Genomic DNA, 23,281 nt, shown 5'->3' on the forward strand with positions numbered 1-23,281 from the left:
ACTTGTGGAAAACTCTGAGAACTTGATTTGCTCCCTTGGACCCTGCTTCAGGACCAGTAAAACATGATTCAAATCCTCAGTCTGACAGTAGCTGTGTGACTTTGAGAAAAATAATTTACTCTTCTAAACTTCAATTTTTTTCCCCATGCAAAATGGGGAGGTGTTGCTGTATTGAGTGAAGAAACTATATGGAAAAACACATAATGGTGTCTGGGAAATAGTAGTTATTCAATAAATGATATTAATTATTATGATTAGTATCATTATCATCATTATTATTATTACTGGAAAGCTTGCAAACATGACCTCACCACCATTTTATCACAAGAAAGCAGCCTGACAAATGGTCTAAGACAAATTGCTATTTTTAATAGGGTGCTTCATTTACAGGGGATGAATTTTAAAAATTAAGAAGTTAACCAGGGGCTATGACAAACTCAAGTATAGAGCTACATATATTTCAGGCAAAACTATTTCATTCAAGGCAATGCAATCATGTGGAATAATTTGTCAATTAAGGTGGTCAGAGCAAATATTGTTGTCTGTATAAATGAGCTTTTGCAGCCAGCGAGACATTTTAATGATGTGTGAGCCAAGAGCAAAGGCTACTGAGACAAAGCTGAGGTGGAAATGAGTCCCGAGGACAAGCATGTAAAGGAGAGTGGCCTTTTCCTGTCCAGCAATTCCTTATGTCATTATGATTCATCACTGGTGGTTTATAAAGGCAGTTAAATGACCTCCTTTGGCTGTCAACTAGGAAAATAATTCATCAGTTCAAGTCCATAAATCATTTCTTGGTACTGGGAGTACTTTATATAGCTGGAAATCTCTCTGTGATTTGGCACTTTGCACCAGTGGGTATCCCGAAGAGCAACTGGGAAGCACCAGATGCAGAACTCTAAGTGATGAGCTGCATAGGCGTGGGTCTGCAGGCAGAGAAAGTCGAGTCCTTTCTATCTGGGGCATGTGGCCTTGATCCCCTCTGACTGGTTAGAAAAAAACACCCACTTGTGTGTCTGGCATATACTAGTCACTTAATGTGTTTGCTAAATGAGTGAATTTAAATGTTTTGTGTGTTTTAAATCCTTTGCATCAGAACCTACCTATAATGTCTGACAACTCTCTCCAGCTGTATTCTGGGAAAATGAGATGGAAAGGTAGTAATAATAATGTTCAGAAGATATTGGGTCAATACCCTGAGTTGTTTGCTCTATTTTGATGGTCAGGGCATCATAGCTTCACTATAAACTCTAGCATAAAAGTTGCATGAGAAATAATTGGGCTTTAATTTTTTTCTGATAAAAGGCATTTTAAATCATAATTTAATAACCTAATCCCCCTTGCTCCTAGAATCAAACATCTGTTAGTATATCTTTATATTTGGTGCCAGTAAAATTATCATCATGATGCTATTTAATTTACCTTCTGACTAGCATATAAAATGAAAGGTGAAAAGGACATTTTGAGACAAGTGAATAAATATTTATTATCTATGGGCCGGCCCCATGGCTTAGCGGTTAAGTGCGTGCGCTCTGCTACTGGAGGCCCTGGTTCGGATCCCGGGCGCACACCGACGCACCGCTTCTCCGGCCATGCTGAGGCTGTGTCCCACATACAGCAACTAGAAGGATGTGCAACTATAACATACAACTATCTATTGGGGCTTTGGGGAAAAAAAGGAGGAGGATTGGCAATAGATGTTAGCTCAGAACTGGTCTTCCTCAGCAAAAAGAGGAGGATTAGCATGGGTGCTAGCTCAGGGCTGATCTTCCTCACACACACAAAAAAATTATTATCTAATTCAGTGATTATCAACCCTGTATCCACAATTAATATATTTGATATTCTTTTAACGTTCATCAAATACTCATTGTGCTGGATAAATAGAGGTGAACTAAAAGAAACATGGTGTCTGCCATAATTAAGCTTGTATGTAATGGGGGGAGGGAATAGATAGAGCTTAAAAAAAACATATGGATAAGTGTATAATTAATAATTGCAATAGCTGATAAAAAAGAAAATAACAGAGACTCACTGAGAAGTAGGTGGGCCCTTACTTTGTATTGGATCATTGGAGAAGATCTACTTGAAGCAAAATAACATTTAGGCTGGACCCTGAAGGTTAAAAAAAAGCCATCTGAGTGAAGAGTGAGGGAGCAGCGTGTGTTGGCTTTGAGGTGCCAAAAATCCTTGCATGCTTAGGGAACAGAAAGAGAGCAGTGCAGCTGGATCATAGGGAGTAGTGGGGAGAGTGGTGCAAAATTAGATTGGAGAGGTAGGCAAGGGCCAGATAACACAGTGCCTTATAAGGTTTTGGTCATTATCCAAAGAGTGGGAGGAAGCCATTGAATGATTTTAAGTAGAAAAATGTCACATTCCTTTTGACTTACACGAAAAGAAATCAAAATCTTCCTCTGGATGCTCCATGGAGAATAGATAGAAGGAAGCAGTGAGACAAGTTAAGAGGCTATTATAGCATTTCAAAGAAAGATGATGGTGGCTTGGACCAGAGTGGAGGTTGAAATATGTGGACAAATTCAAGAGATATTGTAGAGATAGAGATGACTGAACTTTCCATGATGATTCCTAGGTTTTTGGTTTTAGTAATAGAGGAGACAGTAGTGCTATTTACTGAAATGTGGAAGACTGAACGAGGCAAGATTTTGTGGCAAGATGCAAGAGTTCTGTTTTAGCTATGTTTTATTTGAAATACCCATTAGACATCCTGGAGGAAATGTGGAGTAGGCAGTTGGATGTATGAGTCTGGCATTCAGGGAGGAGTCTGGAATAGAGATATACATTTTGGAGCTGTCTGCATGGTATATAGGGTAAGATACGATGAAGTACTAAATTGTGTGGGGCAACTGATGATTACTATAGGAGATCAATGCAAACTGCAGCTCCTAGGTCCTATGTTACATATTTTCTCCAGCATCATGACAGTGTAAAAAAGTTACGTGTCATGATTTTTCCAAACCTCATCAAATTGTTAAATATCAAGCATGATCTTTGTACCTGTATTTTGCTGATATGTGGGGATGATATCCTGCATTAGCTGACATTTGAATCCCTTAGAGCTAGAGGCATATAACTAGTGCCATCATAAATATGGTAACTATTTATTATATATGCCAGGCACCATGTTAATCACTTTACTTATATTTATTTCTAATCATTACACAGCTCTGAAAAGTACAGGCTCCAATTCACAGATAAAGAAACTCAGACTTAAGAAGTTACATAACTTGCCCAATGCCATGCAGCAAGTATGCAGTTGTCTATTCCCCATTCCAATCCCACACTTTAGGAAAAGTAATTCTGAATTTCTTTTCAGAGTCTTCCAATTTCCTAAGTCTTTCACACTCTAAGGAAAATGAAGAAAAGATTGAAATGTGCAAACTTTCTGCTAGATTTCCTCAATTTTGAATAAAAGCCTGCTAAGTTGGATTGTTGCACAGGGCCTGTCCCTAGACTTCTGGTGCATGTGCACAGCCTGCTGCTGGGGGACCCATTGCTTGCTGGTCACTCTTTTTTTCTTCCCCTGGGGCTGAGATAAAATTGACATATAAGCTTGCTGGTCATTCTGAAAGTGACTGCCTGCCTATACTAGCAGCTGCCCTCATAGCCTCTGGATCCTTTGTTCTGCGTTAGAGAACATTGGGAGGTAAAGTTAGTTAGGTAAAGTAGACTTGATTACTGGAGGGCCTTGAATGTCATGGAGAATAACTTATATTCCTGGAATATTTGGGAGTATGCAGAACAGAGAAGTTATACTTTTTTCTTGCTGATACATAAGGTCCAGCTTTTTAACATTAGGTACCTGTTTCCCAACTGGAATCCCTCACAACTGTGCATAAGCCCTGCTCCTTAACCTGTGCCTGTTAGAGCCCAGAAGGCTTGCCTTCTGTTGTGCTATCTGGTTTGCATACCTTTCCTTCTTGTAGTTCCTCATTTTAACTCAATTCAAGGAAGATTTTTCTGATTCTCTCTCCTCTGCAAAGGCACTATACTAGTTGCTGCTGCATTGGTTGTTGGGAGCATGCAGATACACCTCATCACACCAACTCACCCATGTAAGTCTGGGTGGTGGGGAGGACTAGGAAGAAAGATACTGAAGAGATAGCCAACATCATTTGCTTGGAGCTTCTGCATGAGAGAGCATACATCTTTCCTGTTCTATCAACCAAATATCCTCTAATTCTCACAGGCTTCTTTACTACTTAATTAATTTCTACTCACTTGGAATTCTAGCTACACAGACTTTTAATTTACTCAGTAATATTTGCAAACTAGAAGTAGCTTCAAGAGTTGCTAAGAGCTAGAAGGAACTTTGAACAGCATACGATCTGATCCTCTCATTCTGTAGATGAGGTAGCAGAATCCAGAGAGGTTAATTTCTGTGCCCCAAAGACACAGCTTGGGAGTAGATAACCTGAGACTTTTCCCAATATAATGCTGCTTTCTACCACTTTCTACCATTCCACAGTGCTTTTCTAACTTAGTCCTAAGTCTTGCCTCGAAGGCTTTTCTTATGCCAAATTTAATCGATGTCATTATGATAATTGAAACATTTAAGTCAAATTAATGTAAACCCTTCAGAAAGTTCTGCTGATCTGGTTTATAAAAGTCATTCAAGCAAAACTGTGGAAGTATATGACATTTTCTAGAAGCTATTAGCTTATCTTCTCCAATAAGTCTCAGAATTGATGATAAAAGAGGACAATTTTCAAACTAACCGTGGCAGATTACATATTTATCCCCTTTTGGTTGGTTCATAAGTTAATTTTCTAATCCAAAGATTTTTTTGATCCTCAAAACATGCACCCTTCCTTAGTGATTATATGCACTACAGAATCACCTCATGAACTACTTCATGGATATTAAAGTCTATTAGCTGGGAGATACCAGGAAGCAGAACTGAGAAAATCACTCCAGCAGTCTGCCTTGCTCTAGAGGAAGTATGGTGGAGTGGAAAGAGCACAGGATTTAAAGTCAGAAAGATTTGGTTTCAAATTCTTTCTTGACCACTGACTTGCTGAGTGACCCTGGGCAAGTTATTGAACTTCTCTGAGCCTTCGTTTCTACACTGTTTGTATATCTTTACCTTGCAGAGTTGTTGGGAGAATTTGAGATAACAGGAAATGATAGCTATTTCTGTCGTTGCTGTTGTCATTATGATTATTTACTGCTCCTACGACTAGTACTACTAGTACCAGTTCTACCACTGCTACTACTGTTACCATCACTAATCCACTTAGCAGGCTGCAAAGGAGGAAAATGCCCCCATGTATATACTTGCAGATGGAATCAGGTCAAGAGCAGAAAACACTTGAGACACGATAAGACAAACAATGATAGAACAAACAGCATCTAATAACACATTACAAGCCAGAAATTTCGAACAACCTACTCAATAAAAACAGTATCTTAGTTGAGTTTTGAAAATGGAACTTTATAAATGAAATTGTTGGAAAGACAACCCTTTCATCAAACTAGCCTGCAAGTTCCATTAGAACAGAAATTATATGTATTTTACCCTTTTGCATTCCTATCACATTAGCACAGTGCTTGACACAGAGTAGGAGATTAAAGAATATTTATTGGATGAGTGATAGATATTCCTAAAGGTAAAAATATGTATCATTTAGTTGCTATTGTTTTGGTATAGCTATATTCATTTACTGATTTAAAAATGTATTTGGGATCCTACTGTATGACAAATACTGTGCAAAGCCTTGGGAATGCAGTGGTGAGCAAAATCACACACAACTATTACCTTTAAGAGCTTAAAACCTAGTGGGAGAACCAGACCTTAAACAATCACATGAATAAATATGAAGTTTGAATTGTGCAAGTACTATGAAGGAAAGAGGTACATGGGCTAAAAGAACATGTATTAGAGGGATTTGACCTAATCAGAGAGGTCAGAGAAGGCTTCTGAGAGTAAATAAAGCTTAAGCAGAGATACAAAGGGTAAGTGGGCATTAACTAGGAAACGAAAGGAAGGAAAGACTTTTCTGGCAAAAGTATCAACACGCACAAGTGTACTCTGTGAAGAGATTATGGTCAATAGCAACAGTTAGAATAAGGCCAACTGCAGCTGGCTGGAGTGAAGTGAGGGAGGAAGAGACTAGAACAAGCTGAGGCTGGAGGGGTGGTTAGGGGACAGACAATGCAGGGCCTTTATGTCACACTAAAGATTTCCTTTTTATCCTAAGAGCAACAGGAAGCCATTAAAGTGATTTCAAGGAAGGGTGTGGTGGTAACATCATCAGATGGTTTCAGTATGGAGAATGGATTGGAGGGAAGCCAGAATATATGTGATTGCAGTAGTCCAGGCTATATAGGTGATGGTAACTTGGACTAGGGTGAAAGTTGTGTCTATGGAGAGAAGTAGATGGACTTGAGGGGCTAGTTAGAAGGTAAAATCAACAGGACTTGGTGATGGATTAGATATGGAGTATTAGATAAATAGATGGGTGTCTCTTAAGTGATGCTTCGGCTTTATGCTATTCAGCTGGATGGATTGTGGTGCCTTTTAGTGAAAGATTCAGGTATGACAAGGTTCATTCAATCACAAATCTTTCTATATGCCGCTATGTGCCAGGTACCGTGCTAGGTGTTGGAGATTCAGAGATGAATAAATTATGATCCTTATCCTCAAGAAGCTTACAATCTAGTGGGGAAAGGGATACAGAATATCAACAGATAGATACAGTGAGTGCAACAGTGGGCTAAATATCTTGATAGAAGTCTGCCAAGGGTGCTATGGAAGCCCAGAGGAGGGAAATAGCATAGAGACTAGACAGAATTGGGGAACTATTGGCAGGGGGGAGGCCAAGGAAGAGAGAGGTCATCGTGGAGTTGGGTTATTTGATTTGATTTGATGTGCACTTATTACCCAGATCCGTTCACTAGACATTAAGCTTTGAAAAGGAAAAGACAACCTTTTTTTCCCCTTCCTCATCTCCATCCTCTGCTTAATACATTAAGCAACTTGGCTCTATATTCCATGCCTATGAGTCAAGAGGCAATTCCTAGTGTCACTGATTTCTCAATCAATGTCAGACTAGTCGGTGTTCCTCTCCCTTTACAAGATACAATAGGCTTCTGTAAAGTGGTGTGTAAATCAAATTGGGGTCAATTAAATCTTGCTTTATATAAACTAATAAGTTTGCTATTTACTTCTGTAAATTAAAACATCATTTTCTAATCTTTTTCCATATACTCCCATTTAATTCCTCAACTTTGCTTTAGGTAGCACCTTTTTCTTTTTTACTTAAGTTTTATTTAAAACACTTCTAAATAGATTTTTCTTATATACATTTATTTTTGAAGTCAACTTTATCGAGATATAATTTACACTCAGTAAAATGCACCCATTAATGAGTTTTGACAAATACATGTACCCATGTAACCCTAAAAAGCTACAGTTAATCCCCTTCACCCCTGGTCCCAGGCAATCATCTATATACTTTTTGTCACTGATTAGTGTTGGCAGGACTCACTTTTAATGCCCTCTGGTGAATATTGTTGTGAGCATATACTGGGCGAAAGCCACTCCCTCTTTCTTTTTTCTTTAAATTTGAATTCTTATATCCCAACCTTACTGCTGTGTGTGAGTGATTATATAGACTAGGGAAGAATGCTGATCACATCATGCTTGTTTTAGTATGCTTCCTGGGGTCATGGTGATGGTAGTGTTTTCAAAGGGGGAATTCTGGGAAAAATAATTTCTGGAGGCTACAAGATACTGGGCCTTTATTCACAGGCAGTCAGTTATTCCCTCACAAACTAAGTTACCTTTATGTATTGGTACTTTCTTTCTCTTTTTGTTAAAACTGTCATTTTTAACCTTCATAGGTCAAAGGTAGTTTATCAGAGTGGGCACAGGACTTGCCATATAGACCAGGGTTTAAATCCTTGTCCTACCCTTTTGCCAGCTATACAAACCTGAACAAGGCACTTATCCTTTCTGAGCCTCAGTTTCTCCATCTGTAAAATGGAATAATAATATAGTCCTCATAGGATTATTGTGAGGATTAAAAGAGATATTGTACATAAATTCTGCCTAGCCCAGAAGAGCCATTAACAAATGCTGGTCCCTCTAGTCCCAAATCATAGACCATAAACAAGTGTTTACTGAATACATACTGTCCCTGATAGTATGCTAAGAAGGCCTGAGAGGATTCAGAAGAAGAGTAAGTTAGAATGGTAAAACTGGAGAATGCCTTAGTGTAAACCTCTCATTTTACTGGAGTTCATGAGAATCTAAAGGGGTAAAGTGACTTCCTTGGGGTCAACAGCCAGTGTGTTCATTCATCCATTCAATCAACAAATATTTATTGAGCATCTGCTTTACTCTGGGTATTGTTCTAGGGGGTGAAGATTTAGCAGTGGCTGAAAAAACCCAACTACCTTCATTGAGTCTACATTCTAGTGGGGGAAGATGAGAAGATAGACAATAAACAATGAACATTGTGTATGCATATGTATGTGTATGTGTGTGTGTGTGTGAGAGAGAGAGAGAGGTGCAATGGAGAAAAATAAAGCAAGACGGTAGGGAATTTTGTCTATATTATACAAAATGGTCAGGAAAAGCCTTATTTGTAAGGTGGTATTTGAACAGAGACCTGGCAGAAATGAGAGAGTTAGCCATGCTGACATGTCAGGGACAATTATTATAGGCAGAGGGTTAACAAGTACAAAGGCCCTGTGTGGGGGCCTTCAGACTTCAAGGAACAGCAAGGAGGTCAGAGTGCCTGGAGCAGAGTGAGCAGTAGAGAGAAAATTAGAAGATGAGATTAGAGAGGTGGTGGTGGTATATTCACATCATATAGGGCCATGTAGGCCATTGTAAGGATTTTGTATTTTATTCCTAGGTGAAAAGCCGTTTCAGGGTTTTGAACAGAGGCTTGACATGGCCTGGCATATTTTACAACGAGCATTTTGGACCCTGGGTGGAACACAGTCTGAAGGGGCATGGACTTCGGCAGGGATACCAATTAAGAGGCTATTGCTATAGTCCAGAGGGAAGATGATGGTGGCTTGAACTAGGGTGTTAGCAGCCAAGGGAATTAAAAGTGATAGAATTCTGGTTATATTTTGAAGATAGAGCCAATGTGTTTTTGGATATATTGAGCATGAGAGAAAGCAACAAGTCACACATGATTCCAGATTTCTTGGCCTGTGTAACTAAAAGGGTGGAGTTGCTGATTGTTGAGATGAGCAGGATTAGGAATCAGAAGTTTGGTTTTGTACATGTTGTATTTGAGATATCTCTTAGACGTCTAAGTGGAGATGTTGAATGGGCAGTTGAGTATGTGAGTTTAAGGGAGAAAGTCCACCATGGAGAAATACATTTGGGAGTGAACAGCATATAAATGGTAAGCATATTCATGAGATCATTGAGGAATGCACATAGATAACAGAAGAGGTCCAACTTCTGAACTGTGAATACATGTCAGCATTAGAGGCTGGGGAGATAAGAGGTAAACTGCAAACGAGATTGAAGAGGAGCATCTAATGAAGTATGAGGAAAACCAAGAGGGAGTAAGTGAAGACAGTGAATCAAGAAGAGGAGAGTGAAGGACTGTGTTGAATGCTGTTGACTGGTCATATAAGATAGAAATCAGAATTGGTCTTTTGATTTAGAAACATGACTGTTGCTGGTTGACAAAATCTTAATCCTCGTATCTGTGTTCCTTTCACTATACCATACTGCCTTTCCAGGTTCTTGTCCTTGAGCATTTTTCTTTGTTCCTTTACATAGCGTTTACTTAAGAGCCTGTTGTGTGCCAGGCATTGTCCTAGGTGCTGAAACCCAAAGATAAATTAGCTTTGGTGTCTGCCTTTAGGGAATCCATGGTATAGTAGAGAAATGTGGCACACTAACAATGATATTACAGTACATTTAGTGCTGCATTAGAAACATGTACAAAATATTATGGGAACCCAGAATTAATTTTAGGTGGAGGTGGGTGTGGTAGAAGGCTTTGCAAAGAGGGTGACTTTTTTTTTTTTCCCCCAAAGCTCCAGTAGATTGTTGTATGTCACAGCTGCACATCCTTCTAGTTGCTGTATGTGGGACGCGGCCTCAGCATGGTCAGAGAAGCTGTACGTCGGTGCGCACCCGGGATCCGAACCCGGGCTGCCAGCAGCAGAGCGCGCGCACTTAACCACCAAGCCATGGGGCCAGCCCCGAGGGTGACTTTTGACAAAGAGAATTTAGTGATGAGTACAGGTCCAGTAAACAAAAGCAAAATTTATCCAGAAATACTTCACAGAGCTGAAACATCTGAGCATTGTTTTGAAAGATGGATTGTAATTTATCAAGTGGACAAGTTGGAGAAGGACTGGAGAGATAGGCAAGGGCCAGATGATTTGGGGTCCTGAGTGCCGTACTAAGGAGCTCAGATTTTGTCTTGTTGGTTATGATGATTGGTTACCATTGAAGACTTTTAAGTGGGGGAAGATTTCTATATTAAAGGACTTGGTAGTGACAAATTGGGAAGGGGGAAGAAAAAAGGAGTCAAGTGAATAACATTCTTATTTTCTGCTTTGGTGATTGAGTTGATGATTATGCCAAAGTCTCCTAGATCATTGAAGTTCCAGTATTATGTCAGAAGGAGTATAGTTCTCTTGCTCAAATTTGATTAGAGTTGAGTATCCTTACACCAGAGAAGTGAATACTGAATAACCAGATACCTCACTAACACTTAGTGGAGTTAGATTCTCTTTTAAGTGAACCATCCAAGTTCATTGAACTTTACTTTTCTAATAGGAACATTTCTCTTTTGCTAAGACAAAAGCAGGTCAAGTGCTAGGACACATGGCTCTGAAGGGCCATCAAATGAGATCCACAGCTGGGCCCTTAGCCCCTCATAAAGACCATTTCTGCCTATTTAAAGCCTCCTCTAGTCTTGATCAAAATCAAAACCATTTTGAAATGTAATGAATTATTACATTTTGTGCTGAATTGCTACTTGTCGAAGCCTCTTATATAGAACAGGATGTTTGAGAACTGAGTTCACCAGGACCTTTTTACAACATTTTGTGCTTTAAAAAAAAAAAAGAAATGAGGATCTTACAGAACAGATATATTAGAGGTATATATTTTCGATGACAAAAGGCCTGCCTATTGCCTTTAAATATGTGTTTACTCTTCATTAACTGTTTGACAGAAAGTCAGGGGAAGCAAGGATGAAACTTCAGCATGAAGGCCTGTGTCCAACTAAATCATAATGCTTTTCAAGCTATCATGATGGATTTGTGGCATTTATGACTGATCACAAAGTCATCAGGAATATAAGCCACAGTTCTCAAACATAGGCCTTTGGTTAGGAATTATTGATGAAGTCACTTAGCTTTATTAAGGAAGCAATAAGAATACCTCTGTCAGTCTTTATTTATTTTTGAATATGCAATACTTACACACAGTAAAAACGATCCAAACTGCAAATATGTGTACACTGAAAAATCTCCCTTCTACCTCGAACCCCTTACCCAGATGCAGTCATTTTTTCCGGTTTCTTAGATATCTTCCATAAATATTCTATTGCATGTAACAGTTGTTCTCAAAGTGTGGCCCAAGGATTCTTAGGGGCCCCAAGACCCTTTCATGGAATCCACCCAGGTTCAAAATTATTTTCATAATAATGCGGATAAAATCAAACGTGATATTAACAAATATCTAGCAATTCCAATTTCAGGAATTTTATACATATGTATAATGATACCAACAGAATCTGAGAATACCTGATTCCCAAAATCCTTATCAACACAGTTTTTCCTCAAACATTTTGCTCTTTACCGAGCAGATAGGAAAAATATTGTATCTTATTGTAGGTTTATTTGATTTATCTTATTATGATTGATGTTAAACATGTTTTAATATATTTCAAAATTATTACATTTTACTTTTCTGTCAACCAAATGTTTTCACTTCTTTAAAGAGAACCTTGGCAACTTGGTACAGGTAATCTTTACATTTCTTAAATATAATTCTTAGATGAAGCAATGTAAACTTTCAATTTGCCTTTTAGGAATGAGCTCTGTACCTCAAACTATAAGGACCCTTTCAGCTCTGACATTCAGCCTCAAAACAGTAACAGATACAATTGAGCTATGTAAGAAGTTAGCTTAGCATGTTTACATCACAGTGATTGAACTGTTTGTAACATATAATTAAAATTAGAGAGCTGAGCAAAAGCAATTTGCAACAATAGATCATAATGTAATGAAAAACATTTTTTTTCCTACTTGTAAGCGATGTGCTGTTTCCTTTATGATGTGCTGTCCTTTGTGGAAAACAATGGGGTACATTATTCCTCAATCTGTCACCATTTCCCACAGTTGAGTGGACAAGTTCCTCAAGATCCTGCAGTTTCCGTTTACCAGAGTTCTGCTTTCTTGGAGCTGAGACAAGGGGAAATTTCTGTAGACTTTTATCAAATACCTTGAGCTTAATAATAGCTTAATAGTAACTGGAGTAATTTCAGAAATGAGCCTAGTCCATGAGTAAAGAGGACTGCATTAGAGTTACTGTCTTTTTTAATAGGATGGGGGCTTTTCACTCAACACAGATGCGAAGATTTTTTAACAGAGGTCACAGCCACGTAATTGATGCGTCTGTTTTGAGTCCCCTGGTACAATTTAACCTGCAGAGGAGAACACAACAAAGGAAACTACAAGAGTAGAGGAAGTCACAGAAACGTGAAAGGTGATCAAGGGAAAGCACTGCTTTTCAATGTCTATCTGCTGGACTTATTTCTCAAAACATCTTTGGGAACCTCCCTTTGCTAATTTTCAACAAAAGTATGCCAAGTGAAAAAGTAAATGGTTTTCCTTTATTTCTTGATTTGCCGTTTAGTTGGCTATAATGCCTGGAAAAATTGAATTTACTTAGATACAATGATAGTGGAGAAGAGTGAATTGATTGATCAGTAAATAACCAGATTTTAGTAAGTGCCTTCTATGTGCTCAACCCTGTGTTAGATGCTGTATAAGACATGAAACCTCTTTTCAGTGAAAGAACATGCAGGGGCAAATAGTTGTCAAGCACATATCAGGCATTGTACTAGATCCTTTAGACATGTTATCTCACATAATGCTCAAAATAACCTTGTGAAGCAGGTACTCTTAATCATAGTTAATGGATGAGTGGTTTAAGGCTTAGAGAAGTAATTTGCCAAAGGAGACATGACTGGTAAATGGCAGATTGAGGATTTGAACTTAGGTCTGTTTGGCTCCAAAGTTTGTGCTCTTTCTACTAATCATGTTATCTCAGGTTATGGAGATAAATCTAATAGAGTTGAAATAATTAGAGAGCACGCTATGGTCAAGTCAAACACCCTATGGTGTATGTGTCTGTGTGTGTGTGTGTTGAAATGATTCAGTGTGTGGCAGAGTAATTAGCAGCAGACAGCTCGTGAAGTAGATGGGCTGGAGTAGGCAGTTTTGTGGTTGGTGGAGAAATAAAGAGAGGGCATTCAAGGCAGAGGCAACAATGTGAGCATGCTGTAGGGCATGGTATAGAGGAAAGAACAAGCAGTATGTGTTTGTGGAATTAATCAATCTAACTTGAACATGAGGAATGTGAACATTTGTAGAAAATGAAGTTGGATAGGAAGGGTGGAGAGAGATTATGAAGGCCCCTGAAAGCTAAAGCATATAGTTGAGGCTTGTTGGACTAGGCAGTAAAGAACCGTGGAAAGTCTAGGCAGATTACTCTGGCAGTGGCATGTTTGGTGGCAGAGTAACTAGACCTGCGGTTATTGAAGTAGTCTGATGAGAGATAGGTGAGTGTCTTTTCAAATGAAAGCATTTGAAAGAGATAGGTTTCTAAGGGTATAATTTCTCCAGCCTTTGAATTATTTGCTTTAGGTCAAATTGGTTAACTCTTGCCAGATGGTTAAACAGGTGTAAAGTGAATCCTGAGACCTGGAGGTGTGTGTGAGTTAGTGACATCCAAATCACTAGGACTAAATTTAGGGCAGTGTTTTTCAAACTATGGGATATAACCCATTAATAAGTTATAAATCAATGTCGAAGGTTATAACTGGTATTTTTTAACTGAAATAGAAAATAGAATAGGATAGCATTGTGGATGATAAGAGAAAGTATGTTTGTGAAATTGCATTTCAATTGTGTGCATATGTATGTGCACACATGTGCATTGAGTCATGACATAAAATATATTTATTACTATGGCTTGTAGTAAAAAAAAGTTTGAAAGTTTCTGATCTAGACCATAGCACTGAATTAGATAATCTTTTTTCTTCCCATGTACATTGTCAAAGTCTGCATGATTGATTTGAACATTAATAGAAAAGCCCCGTCACTACTCTCCTGTTCAGGACCTCTTTACCTCTTGCCTGGTCAATTTCTAACCACCTAAACTGACCTATATGCTGTCAGTCTATAAAGCATATAATTTAGGCCAAATTTATCTCCACCCTTCCTGTCCAACTTCATTTTCTACAACTCTTCGTATTCAAGTTAGATTGATTAATCCCACAAACACGTGCTGCTTGTTCCTTCCTCCTTAGTGTGCTCATATTGTTGCCTCTGCCTTGAATACTCTCCCCTTATTTCCCCACCAATCACAAAACTGCCCTACAAATCTATCATATACCCAGCTGCCAGATAAATCTTTCTAAAGCACTACTCACATTGTCATTCCCCCTTTTCAAAAGGAAGAATGGTCCTCTAATCATTTATTTAATATTCATTCAGCAAATGATGGTTGAGCACCTAGGAAATGAAGCCCAAACTCTTTGGCTTAGTCAGAAATGCAAAGCCTTTTATTTATTTATTTATTTTTTAAATAAGGGATTTGTTTATTTATTTATGCTGAGGAAGATTCGCCCTCAGCTAACATCTGTTGCCAATCTTCCTCGTTTTTTGCTTGAGGAAGATTAGCCCTGAGCTAACATCTGTGCCAGTCTTCCTCTACTTTCTATGTGGGTCGCCACTACAACGTGGCTGATGAGTGGTGTAGGTCCGCGCCCAGGATCTGAACCCACGAACCTGGGCTGCCGAAGTGGAGCGCACCGAACTTAACCACTATGCCATGAGGCCGGCCCTGCAAAGCCTTTTATATTCTTGCCCCAAACTATCTTTCCAACTTTATTGATTACTGTAGTACCACAGAGACCCGGTGGGTCAGCTTAACCATACTACTTGCTCTTTCCAGAATACATACATATGTTTTCATTCCCTCATGCCTTTGTTCATGTCATTCCCCATTTACTTTCCCTTCTCATCCTTTAAGATCCATGTCAAATATTACCTCTTCTGTCAAGACTTTTATAATCCTGAATCAGCTGTACATAATTAGTTCCTCCTCTAGACCCACATAATACTTTTTGCCACATACTCGTGACTCATCACATTCTGTCTTGCCTTTTATTAATTTGGTTTATTCTCCTTTCTAGATTAAAAATTCTTGAAAGTAAGAATCACTTCTTGTTCACCTCTGCAATGGAAATAGTGCCTTGTACATGGTAGATGGTCAGTAAACAGCTACTGGATAAATAAAAATACTGAATTCCTGCCACAGTTCCGTATCTTTCTTTCATTTGAGCAGAATAACGGTATATAGTTCAGCAAAGTATTTCCCCAGTGTTTCTCTCAGTGTTACTGACAGCATGAGACAGAATGGACCAGAAGAAAGAGCACTGGGCTAGAAATCAGAAGACCTCAATGCTAGTCTTGGCTCTGTCACCAGAAAATTCTGTCACGTTTAATATGCCATTTGATCTCTCTGGTTCTTTTGGCTTAAGACACTGCTCCTATAAAAATATGAAACTGGTCTAGTTAACTTAAGGTCTTTTCTAACTCTAAAAACATTTAATCTTAGATTATTTACTGTGTGGATTTCATTCACTCAGCAAATATTTATTGGATCCTCACTGAGGATACAGCATTGACCAAAACTAGCTATATGCTTTCATGGACCTGACATTATGGCAATCAAGACAAACAGTGAGCAAATATAATGTAATATAATAAGGTAGGGATAAGTATGTATGTTTTTTTCTGAACAATTTGAGAGTAAGTTGGAGATATCATGCCCCTTTAACCATATATACTTCGGTGTGTATTTGTTAAGAACTAGAGTATTCTCATATACACCAAGGTACAGTTATAAAAATCGGGAGATTTAGCACTGATACATTACTTCTGTCTAATCTGCAGTCCACTTTCAAATCTGTGTAATTGTCTTAATTGTATCTTTTATAGCTAGCTTTTCCCCAATTCAAGATCAAATTCAGGATCACACATTGCATTTAGTTGTCATATCTCATTAGTCATCTTTAATCTGGAACAGTTTTTAAGACTTTGTGTTCCTTGACTTTGAAATTTTTGGAAGGTATAGACCAATTATTTTATAGAATGCCCTTCAATTTGAGATTGCCTGATGTTTCCTCGTAACTAGGTTTAAGTTATGCATTTTTGGTAGGAATACCACTAAGTAGAGGTCATGTCTTTTTCAGTGCATGTTATTAGGACACATGTGATGTGGGTTTGTCTCAAAATTGATGAGGTTAAGTTTGATGACTTGGTTAAGGTAGTGTCCTCCATGTTTCTACACTATGGAGTTAGTTTATTTCCCTTTGTAAGTAATTAGCAGTTTGTGGGGAGACATTTTGAGGCCATGTGAATGTTCTTTGCCTTATCAAACTTTTACCCACTAGTTTTAGCATCTGCTGATAATTTTCTAGCTTCAGCATTTCTTTTGTATTTATTGGTTGGCATATCACTATGAAGGGATTTCCCTTCTTTCCTACTTATGTGGACTCATGGATTCTTATTCAATGGGCTACAATCCTTTTTACTTAGTTTTTTGATGTGCAAATTGTCTCAGAACTGGCCAGTAGGAACCCCCTCAAGCTGGCTCCTGTGCCCTTTTTACACATCTGTCTCCATTTGTTGAGCACTTCCTTACTTTATGGTGCAACAAGCTGTTACAGGCTCATGTTATTCTTTCCCTGTTCCAGAGTTAACACCAGCCATTTCTTCATGAGATTCTGGTTCCTTCTATTGAGGAATAATATTTAAAAACCAAGATCTGGGTACTAGATTGTGCTCATTCCAACAAACTGCATCATGGTTTCTGGTAGACAGAGTGATAAAAAACATAAGTATATATTAAAAACTGTGAGTTCATACTGATACCTCCAATTCCATTCCAACACCATAGAAAACATTCTAGTCTTCCCCATTTCCATATTTGTATCTCTCTTTACTGAGGGAAATGTGGCTACCATTGTCTTCAATAGATTTACTCATTTGCTCAAGCCTAGAATATACAAAATTTAGAATATACAGAATTTAGAATTGCTAACCCATTTCACTATGATAAGGTAGCCCCCCAAAAGGATTCAATGTTTGTTTACAGTTCTTTTTAGTTTCATTGATGGAAAATTTGCATGCCTTGAGATGCTTAAATCCTAAGCGTACAATTCAATGAATTTTGGCAAATGGATACAGCCATGTCATCCACACCCCTATCAAGATTTAGAACATTTCAGTCATCCCAGAAAGTTCTCTTGTGTCCCTTCCGAGTCAATCCCTCTCTCCTTTGTAGAAGTATCCAGTGTTTTGAGCTTTTCACCACAGATTATTTTTGCTTGTTCTAGAACTTCATATAAATGGAAACAGACACTATGTAGTTTTTTTGTATCTGGGAGATTTGTCCATGTTATTGTCTGTATCGGCGGTTCGTTCTCCTTTACTACTGTGTACCCACTTTTCTGTTGATTATTTGGGTTGTTTCTATTTTTGAGCAATATGAATAAAGCTGCTATGAACATTCTTGTACAAATCTTCTTATGGACATATATTTTCATTCTTCTTGGGTAAATACCTAGTAGTGGAATTGCTGGTTCGAAGACCAGATGCATGTTTAACTCTAAAAGAAACTCAAATATTTTGCCAAAGTGATTATATCATTTTATATCCCACCAGCAATGTGTGAGAGTTCCAATAATTCTATATCCTTCCCTCATTTGGTGTTCTCTGTCTTTCTCATCCTTTCATTCTTTTTCATTCTAGTGGGTGAGAGGTGTTATCTTATTGTGGTTCTAACTTTATATTTCTCTGATGGCTAATCATATATCTTCTCTTGTAAATATTTTTAAATTTTTTTGCCTATTTTTAAAAATTAGAATTTTTTCCCTATTATTGTGTTGTAAAATATTTTAAAAAATATATATTCTGAAAAGTAGTCTATGTCAGATACATGTTTTACAAGTATTTCCTATTTATCAAGTATATATATTTTTATATATTGCTAGGTTCAATTTGTTAATATTTTGATAACGGCTTTTGCATCTATATTCATGAGGCATATTGCTCTGTAGGTTTTTTTTCTTCTAATATCTTTGTCTGGTTTGAGTATCATGATGATGCTGGTCTTATAAAATAAGTTGGGAAGTGGTCCCTCCAACTGTTTTTCTGAAATTGTTTACATAAAATTGGTATTATTTCTTCTTAAAATGTTGATGGAATTCACAGTGAAACCATTTAGGCCTGGATATATTCTTTTGGGGAAGGTTTTCGGAGATTAATTTATTTTATAAATATAGGGCTATTCAGATTTTCCACTTCATCTTTTTTCAATTTTCGTAACTGTTTTTTAAGGAATTTGTCTATTTCGTCTAAGCTTTTGAATTGGCATAAAGTTGTTCATAATATTGCTTCATCCTTATTATATCTGTAGAAGTTGTAATGCTATCCCTTCTTTCTTCCTGGTATTGGTAATTTGTGTTTTTTCTTTTTATTTTTTGACATCAGTCTTGTTAGAAGTTTATCAATTTTAATTATCTTTTCAGATAGTCAACTTTGGGGCTTTATTGATTTTCTCTAGTGTTTGTCTACCTTTAATTAATTTATTTATGCTCTTATATTTTTTTCTATTTACTTTAGGTTTAATTTCCTTGTCTTTTTCTAGCTTCTTAAGGTAGAAACTTAGATGATTGTTTTAAAACTTTTTTTAGCATATACACTTAAATTATAAAATTTTCTCTAATAACTGCTTTAGCTGAATCCCACTAATTTTTATGTTCTGTATTTTCATCATTATCCAGTTAAAGATAGTTTCCATTTACCATTGTGATTTCTTCTTTGCTTAATAGTGTATTTAGAAATGTGTTGTTTAATTTCCAAATATTAGGGCTTTTATAGATATCTTATTGTCTTATTATTATTCATTTCTAATTTAATTCCACTGTGTTTAGAGAATATATTTGTAATATTTCAAATTGTGAAATTTATTGAGACATATTTTATGGCATATATCTATTTACTCCTCTTAATATATAAATATATTTCTCTCTTTACATTTAATGTACTTATCGATACACTTAGGTCTATGCCTTCCTTTTGCTGTATATTTTCTTTTTGTCTCATCTGGTTTTGCATTCTTCTATCCTCCTTTCGTGCCTTTTCTTTCGGGGGGAGTTAATCAAATATTTTTTGGTATTACATTTTAATTTCTTTATGGCCATTTAACTATATTTCTTTACATTCGTTTTAGATGTTTCTTTAGGGATTACAGCGTGTGTCTTTATTTTATCCCAATCTACTTAGAGTTAATTTTCTACTTCTTATAAAATACGGGAACTCTGTAACAGTATATTTTTATTTATCACCCTCATCCTTTGTGGATGATTGTATGTATTTCATTTATATATGTATTGTATTTGTATTTATATTTCATTTTATATACATTATAATCCCAATACAGTGTTATATATTTTTTTCCCATTTAACAAACGTTTATTGCACCTCCTAATACTGTGCTATTATGACAGGTTCAAGGATAAATAAACAGTTTTCTTCACACATAATTTATATTGCAAGGGTGAGGGTGATATTACAACACAATGTGACGATGGATCTGATTTTTAAAAAATGGGTGTACATAGGAGAAACACTTATTCCAGTCTTGGGTCAAGGAAGACTTCCTGAAGACAGTTACATCTAAGATGAAAACTGAAGGATGAATAACATTTATTTATTTTTTATTTTGTGTTTATTGCAGTAACATTGGTTTATAACATTGTATAAATTTCAGGTGTACATCATTATACTTCTATTTCTGCATAGATTACATCATGTTCACCACCCAAATACTAATTACAACCCATCACCACACACATGTGCCGAATTATCCCTTTCGCCCTCCTCCCTCCCCCCTTCCCCTCTGGTAACCACCAATCCAATCTCTGTCTCTATGTGTTTGTTTGTTGTTGTTATTATCTACTACTTAATGAGTGAGATCATACGGTATTGGACCTTCTCCCTCTGACTTATTCAGTGTTACAATTTTTAAACTTTAAAAGATAAGAGCTAGGAGGCAACTCTAAGTAAGTATACAGGCAGCATCAAAAAGTGACAGTTAATAAACTGAGAGCTAGAGGGGAGACAGGAAAGCTGTGACAAGCAGACACAAAAATAGAAAATTGATAGCCCACTGAGACCAGGTAGTGTTGAGCAAAACTCTAAGATCATTGCAACATAACACAGCAATTGCTGTTCTTAATGACGTGGCACATAAAAAAGTGTTAAATATTATTAAGTATTAATCAACAAATATAGTTTCCAAAGGCAGGTAAGTATATAATAATATTTTAGAAAGCTTTCAATTCCAAAGCTTTATCTGGAAAATTCATTTAGGTAAATATATGTATTCCTTGGTTATTCAAGATAATTCACTAGTTAGTATCAATGTGTGTGTGTGTGTGTATGCACGTTTACACAGAGACAATATGTGTGTACAAATTGATTTGTGTCACATTGTTCACAAGGAATTTGGGCAAGAGAGTTAACAATTCAAGTGTCTCTTCTACTGGTAGTAGTGGTCAGGGGTAAGTGACCTTTCTGCACACATCATTTGAACACAGTCTTTTCAAAATGGCCATCTGAACATTAGTTATTCCCTTAATACCTGGGCAGAGTGTGAAACAAAAGCATTATTTCAGGTTAGGACAAGACAACTTGACCCTAGTTGCAAAGAATGGGCAGGAATATGATATTCCTTCTAAGAAAAAAATAAAATGAAGTCCACAGTTCAGCTGAAGCAATGAGATGTATCCTATTCTCTTTTATTGGGAATGTACATCATCTAATTCAGTATCTAGAGACTTTAGGAAGTCAGTTAAAGATGACTGTGAATTATATGTTGTTATAGCAGTAATATCCATGGCTCAAAACAGTTCCATTGCGGAAAAAGACCTTTAATTTCCAACCCTAAGTGATATAAGCAGCTAACTTATGTCCTACCATTGTTCCTTGAGACAAGCTAATCTTTGTTTTTTGTTGGGAAATGTGTTCGGATACAGAAATAGTTGGCATGACATTTCCTGAAGTTGTATAACATTACACATGAGGAAGGCTCAGGAATTAATATGAAATCTTTGAATTTTAAAAGTATATTCATGACTTTAAAAATTGTACAGATACTCTCAGAACTTTATGTATACATGGTAAATAGTTAAGATAAAAGGCAACTTTGGACCTTTGTTCTTTTCCCATATGCCCAAGATATTTTTCTAAAATTCAAACCACAGTTCAGTCTCAACTCAATGAACAAGAAATATAAAATAGTGGAAAATTAAAATTGTGAGAGACCACCATGTTCACCAAACTACTTGATTTTGGAGTGTACGTTCATACAAATACTTTGATATTGTCAGAATCATGCTACGGGCATTCTTAAAAACTCAACATAAAATTGTTCAATTCTCCATTCTGACCCAGTACCCAGTCAATTCTGGGAACAGAATAGCTCGCTCTTTCTCTTTTTGTTCTTTCCCAGACTAGCCTGTGGTGAACTGCCATAAGTAAAACCTTCCCTGGAAGAAAGTTTCAGAGATCATGCTTGGAACACAGAAAAGTTAGGGTAACTAGTGATGTGGGATTTTAACAGATAAAATAATTAACAGCATACCATAGGCATTCCCTATCAATAAACTTGAAACGCAGCAGATCAGAAATGATTTTAGAGCTCAGAATAATTTCAACAGAAACATCAGGACTTGGTCCTTTTCATCTTTCAGCCACATTTCTTCTCCTGGTAGAAAGAAAAGAAAAATTAGAGTTATAAGGTCCATTGATTAATCTTGGTAGGAGCATTTGCAGTCAGGTCACTAAGCTCCTGGAGAGGTGCATCTCACGGTTTCACTTTTTTTTTCACAGTTTGTTTATTCTCTCAAGTTACGCAAAGGTCAACTAGAGGAACTTACCAGTGATATTGCATTGTACTTGGCTATTCTTTAAAAAAAAAATTGGCATCTAATAACTTCCAGGAATGATCTCCCTCAGAATCCTCAATAGCCTTTCTTTTGCAATGTTTTTTGCAGATTTTGTTCAGGACTTGTGAAGGCAGCTGATTTACTATGCAATTTAATAACATAAACACTTTATTACTCATCAAGGTTCAGGTAAATGCATTCATGGTGTGAGGGAGTAGGGGAGTGAGGGGTGGGGAGAACCAGAATACACCTAACATTTCATTTTCAATAAAGAAAGTTTGCTTTAGAACACCCTTTAGCAGTGCACCTTTGTTCTTATGGCATCAACAAGGATTATGTAGCAATTTACAGACGGGGATTTGGTCTCAAGTAAATTCTAATCAAAACCTCTGTGGGGCATTGTATCTTCTTTATCTAAAGTGCTCTGTTAACTAGTTCTCTTAATACACTGAATCATAATCTTTTATGAATCACATCTCTTTGAAAGCCTTCAGAATGCCAATTAAATCTTCTTGGATGAAGAGTAAAGTAAAGGCCACAACAAATATATTTAACTGTGGCAAAGTGGACTGTTACCTCTCATGCTGGTGTCTCCTTTAGTGCTGCTTCTAGGACCAGGACCTACATAATTTGCTCTTATTTACTTGAAAAAAAAATCATTAATATTGGTGATATTTGAGAGTGAACTTATCCTCTAGTGAATCTTGATATTTCCAAAGATGATGATTAGCTTTGAAACGAGTGTGCTTTGAAACGATTTCTCTTCTTTGTACGTATCTGTATGAATATTTGTTTATGTTGCTGAGGAGAAGAGAGAAGACCAAAGAGGCTCAGCCAGACTGTTTCAGGTCACACTCCAAGTTATAGGCAGAGGCCTTTTTGTCAATCTGGTGTTGTCTTGGCTTCTTAGGTCATTCACCATTTTATCCCTTCTATTATTTTTTTATACCCCACCTCATTCCCCAAAAGGCTGGAGCCATCTTATGAAAATACATAGAATATGTGGAAATAGGGCAAAA

At 37.0% G+C, this 23,281-nt stretch overlaps 1 protein-coding gene across 2 annotated transcripts in view; it reads left to right on the top strand.

Annotated features, from left to right (window-relative positions):
• Positions 1–23,281, top strand: part of IL1RAPL2 (interleukin 1 receptor accessory protein like 2) — a 1,036,774-nt gene that overhangs the window by 593,151 nt on the left and 420,342 nt on the right. The gene's annotated exons all lie outside the window — the stretch shown is intronic.

Source organism: Diceros bicornis, chromosome X (genome assembly GCF_020826845.1).
Source record: "Diceros bicornis minor isolate mBicDic1 chromosome X, mDicBic1.mat.cur, whole genome shotgun sequence".
Lineage (NCBI taxonomy): Eukaryota > Metazoa > Chordata > Mammalia > Perissodactyla > Rhinocerotidae > Diceros > Diceros bicornis.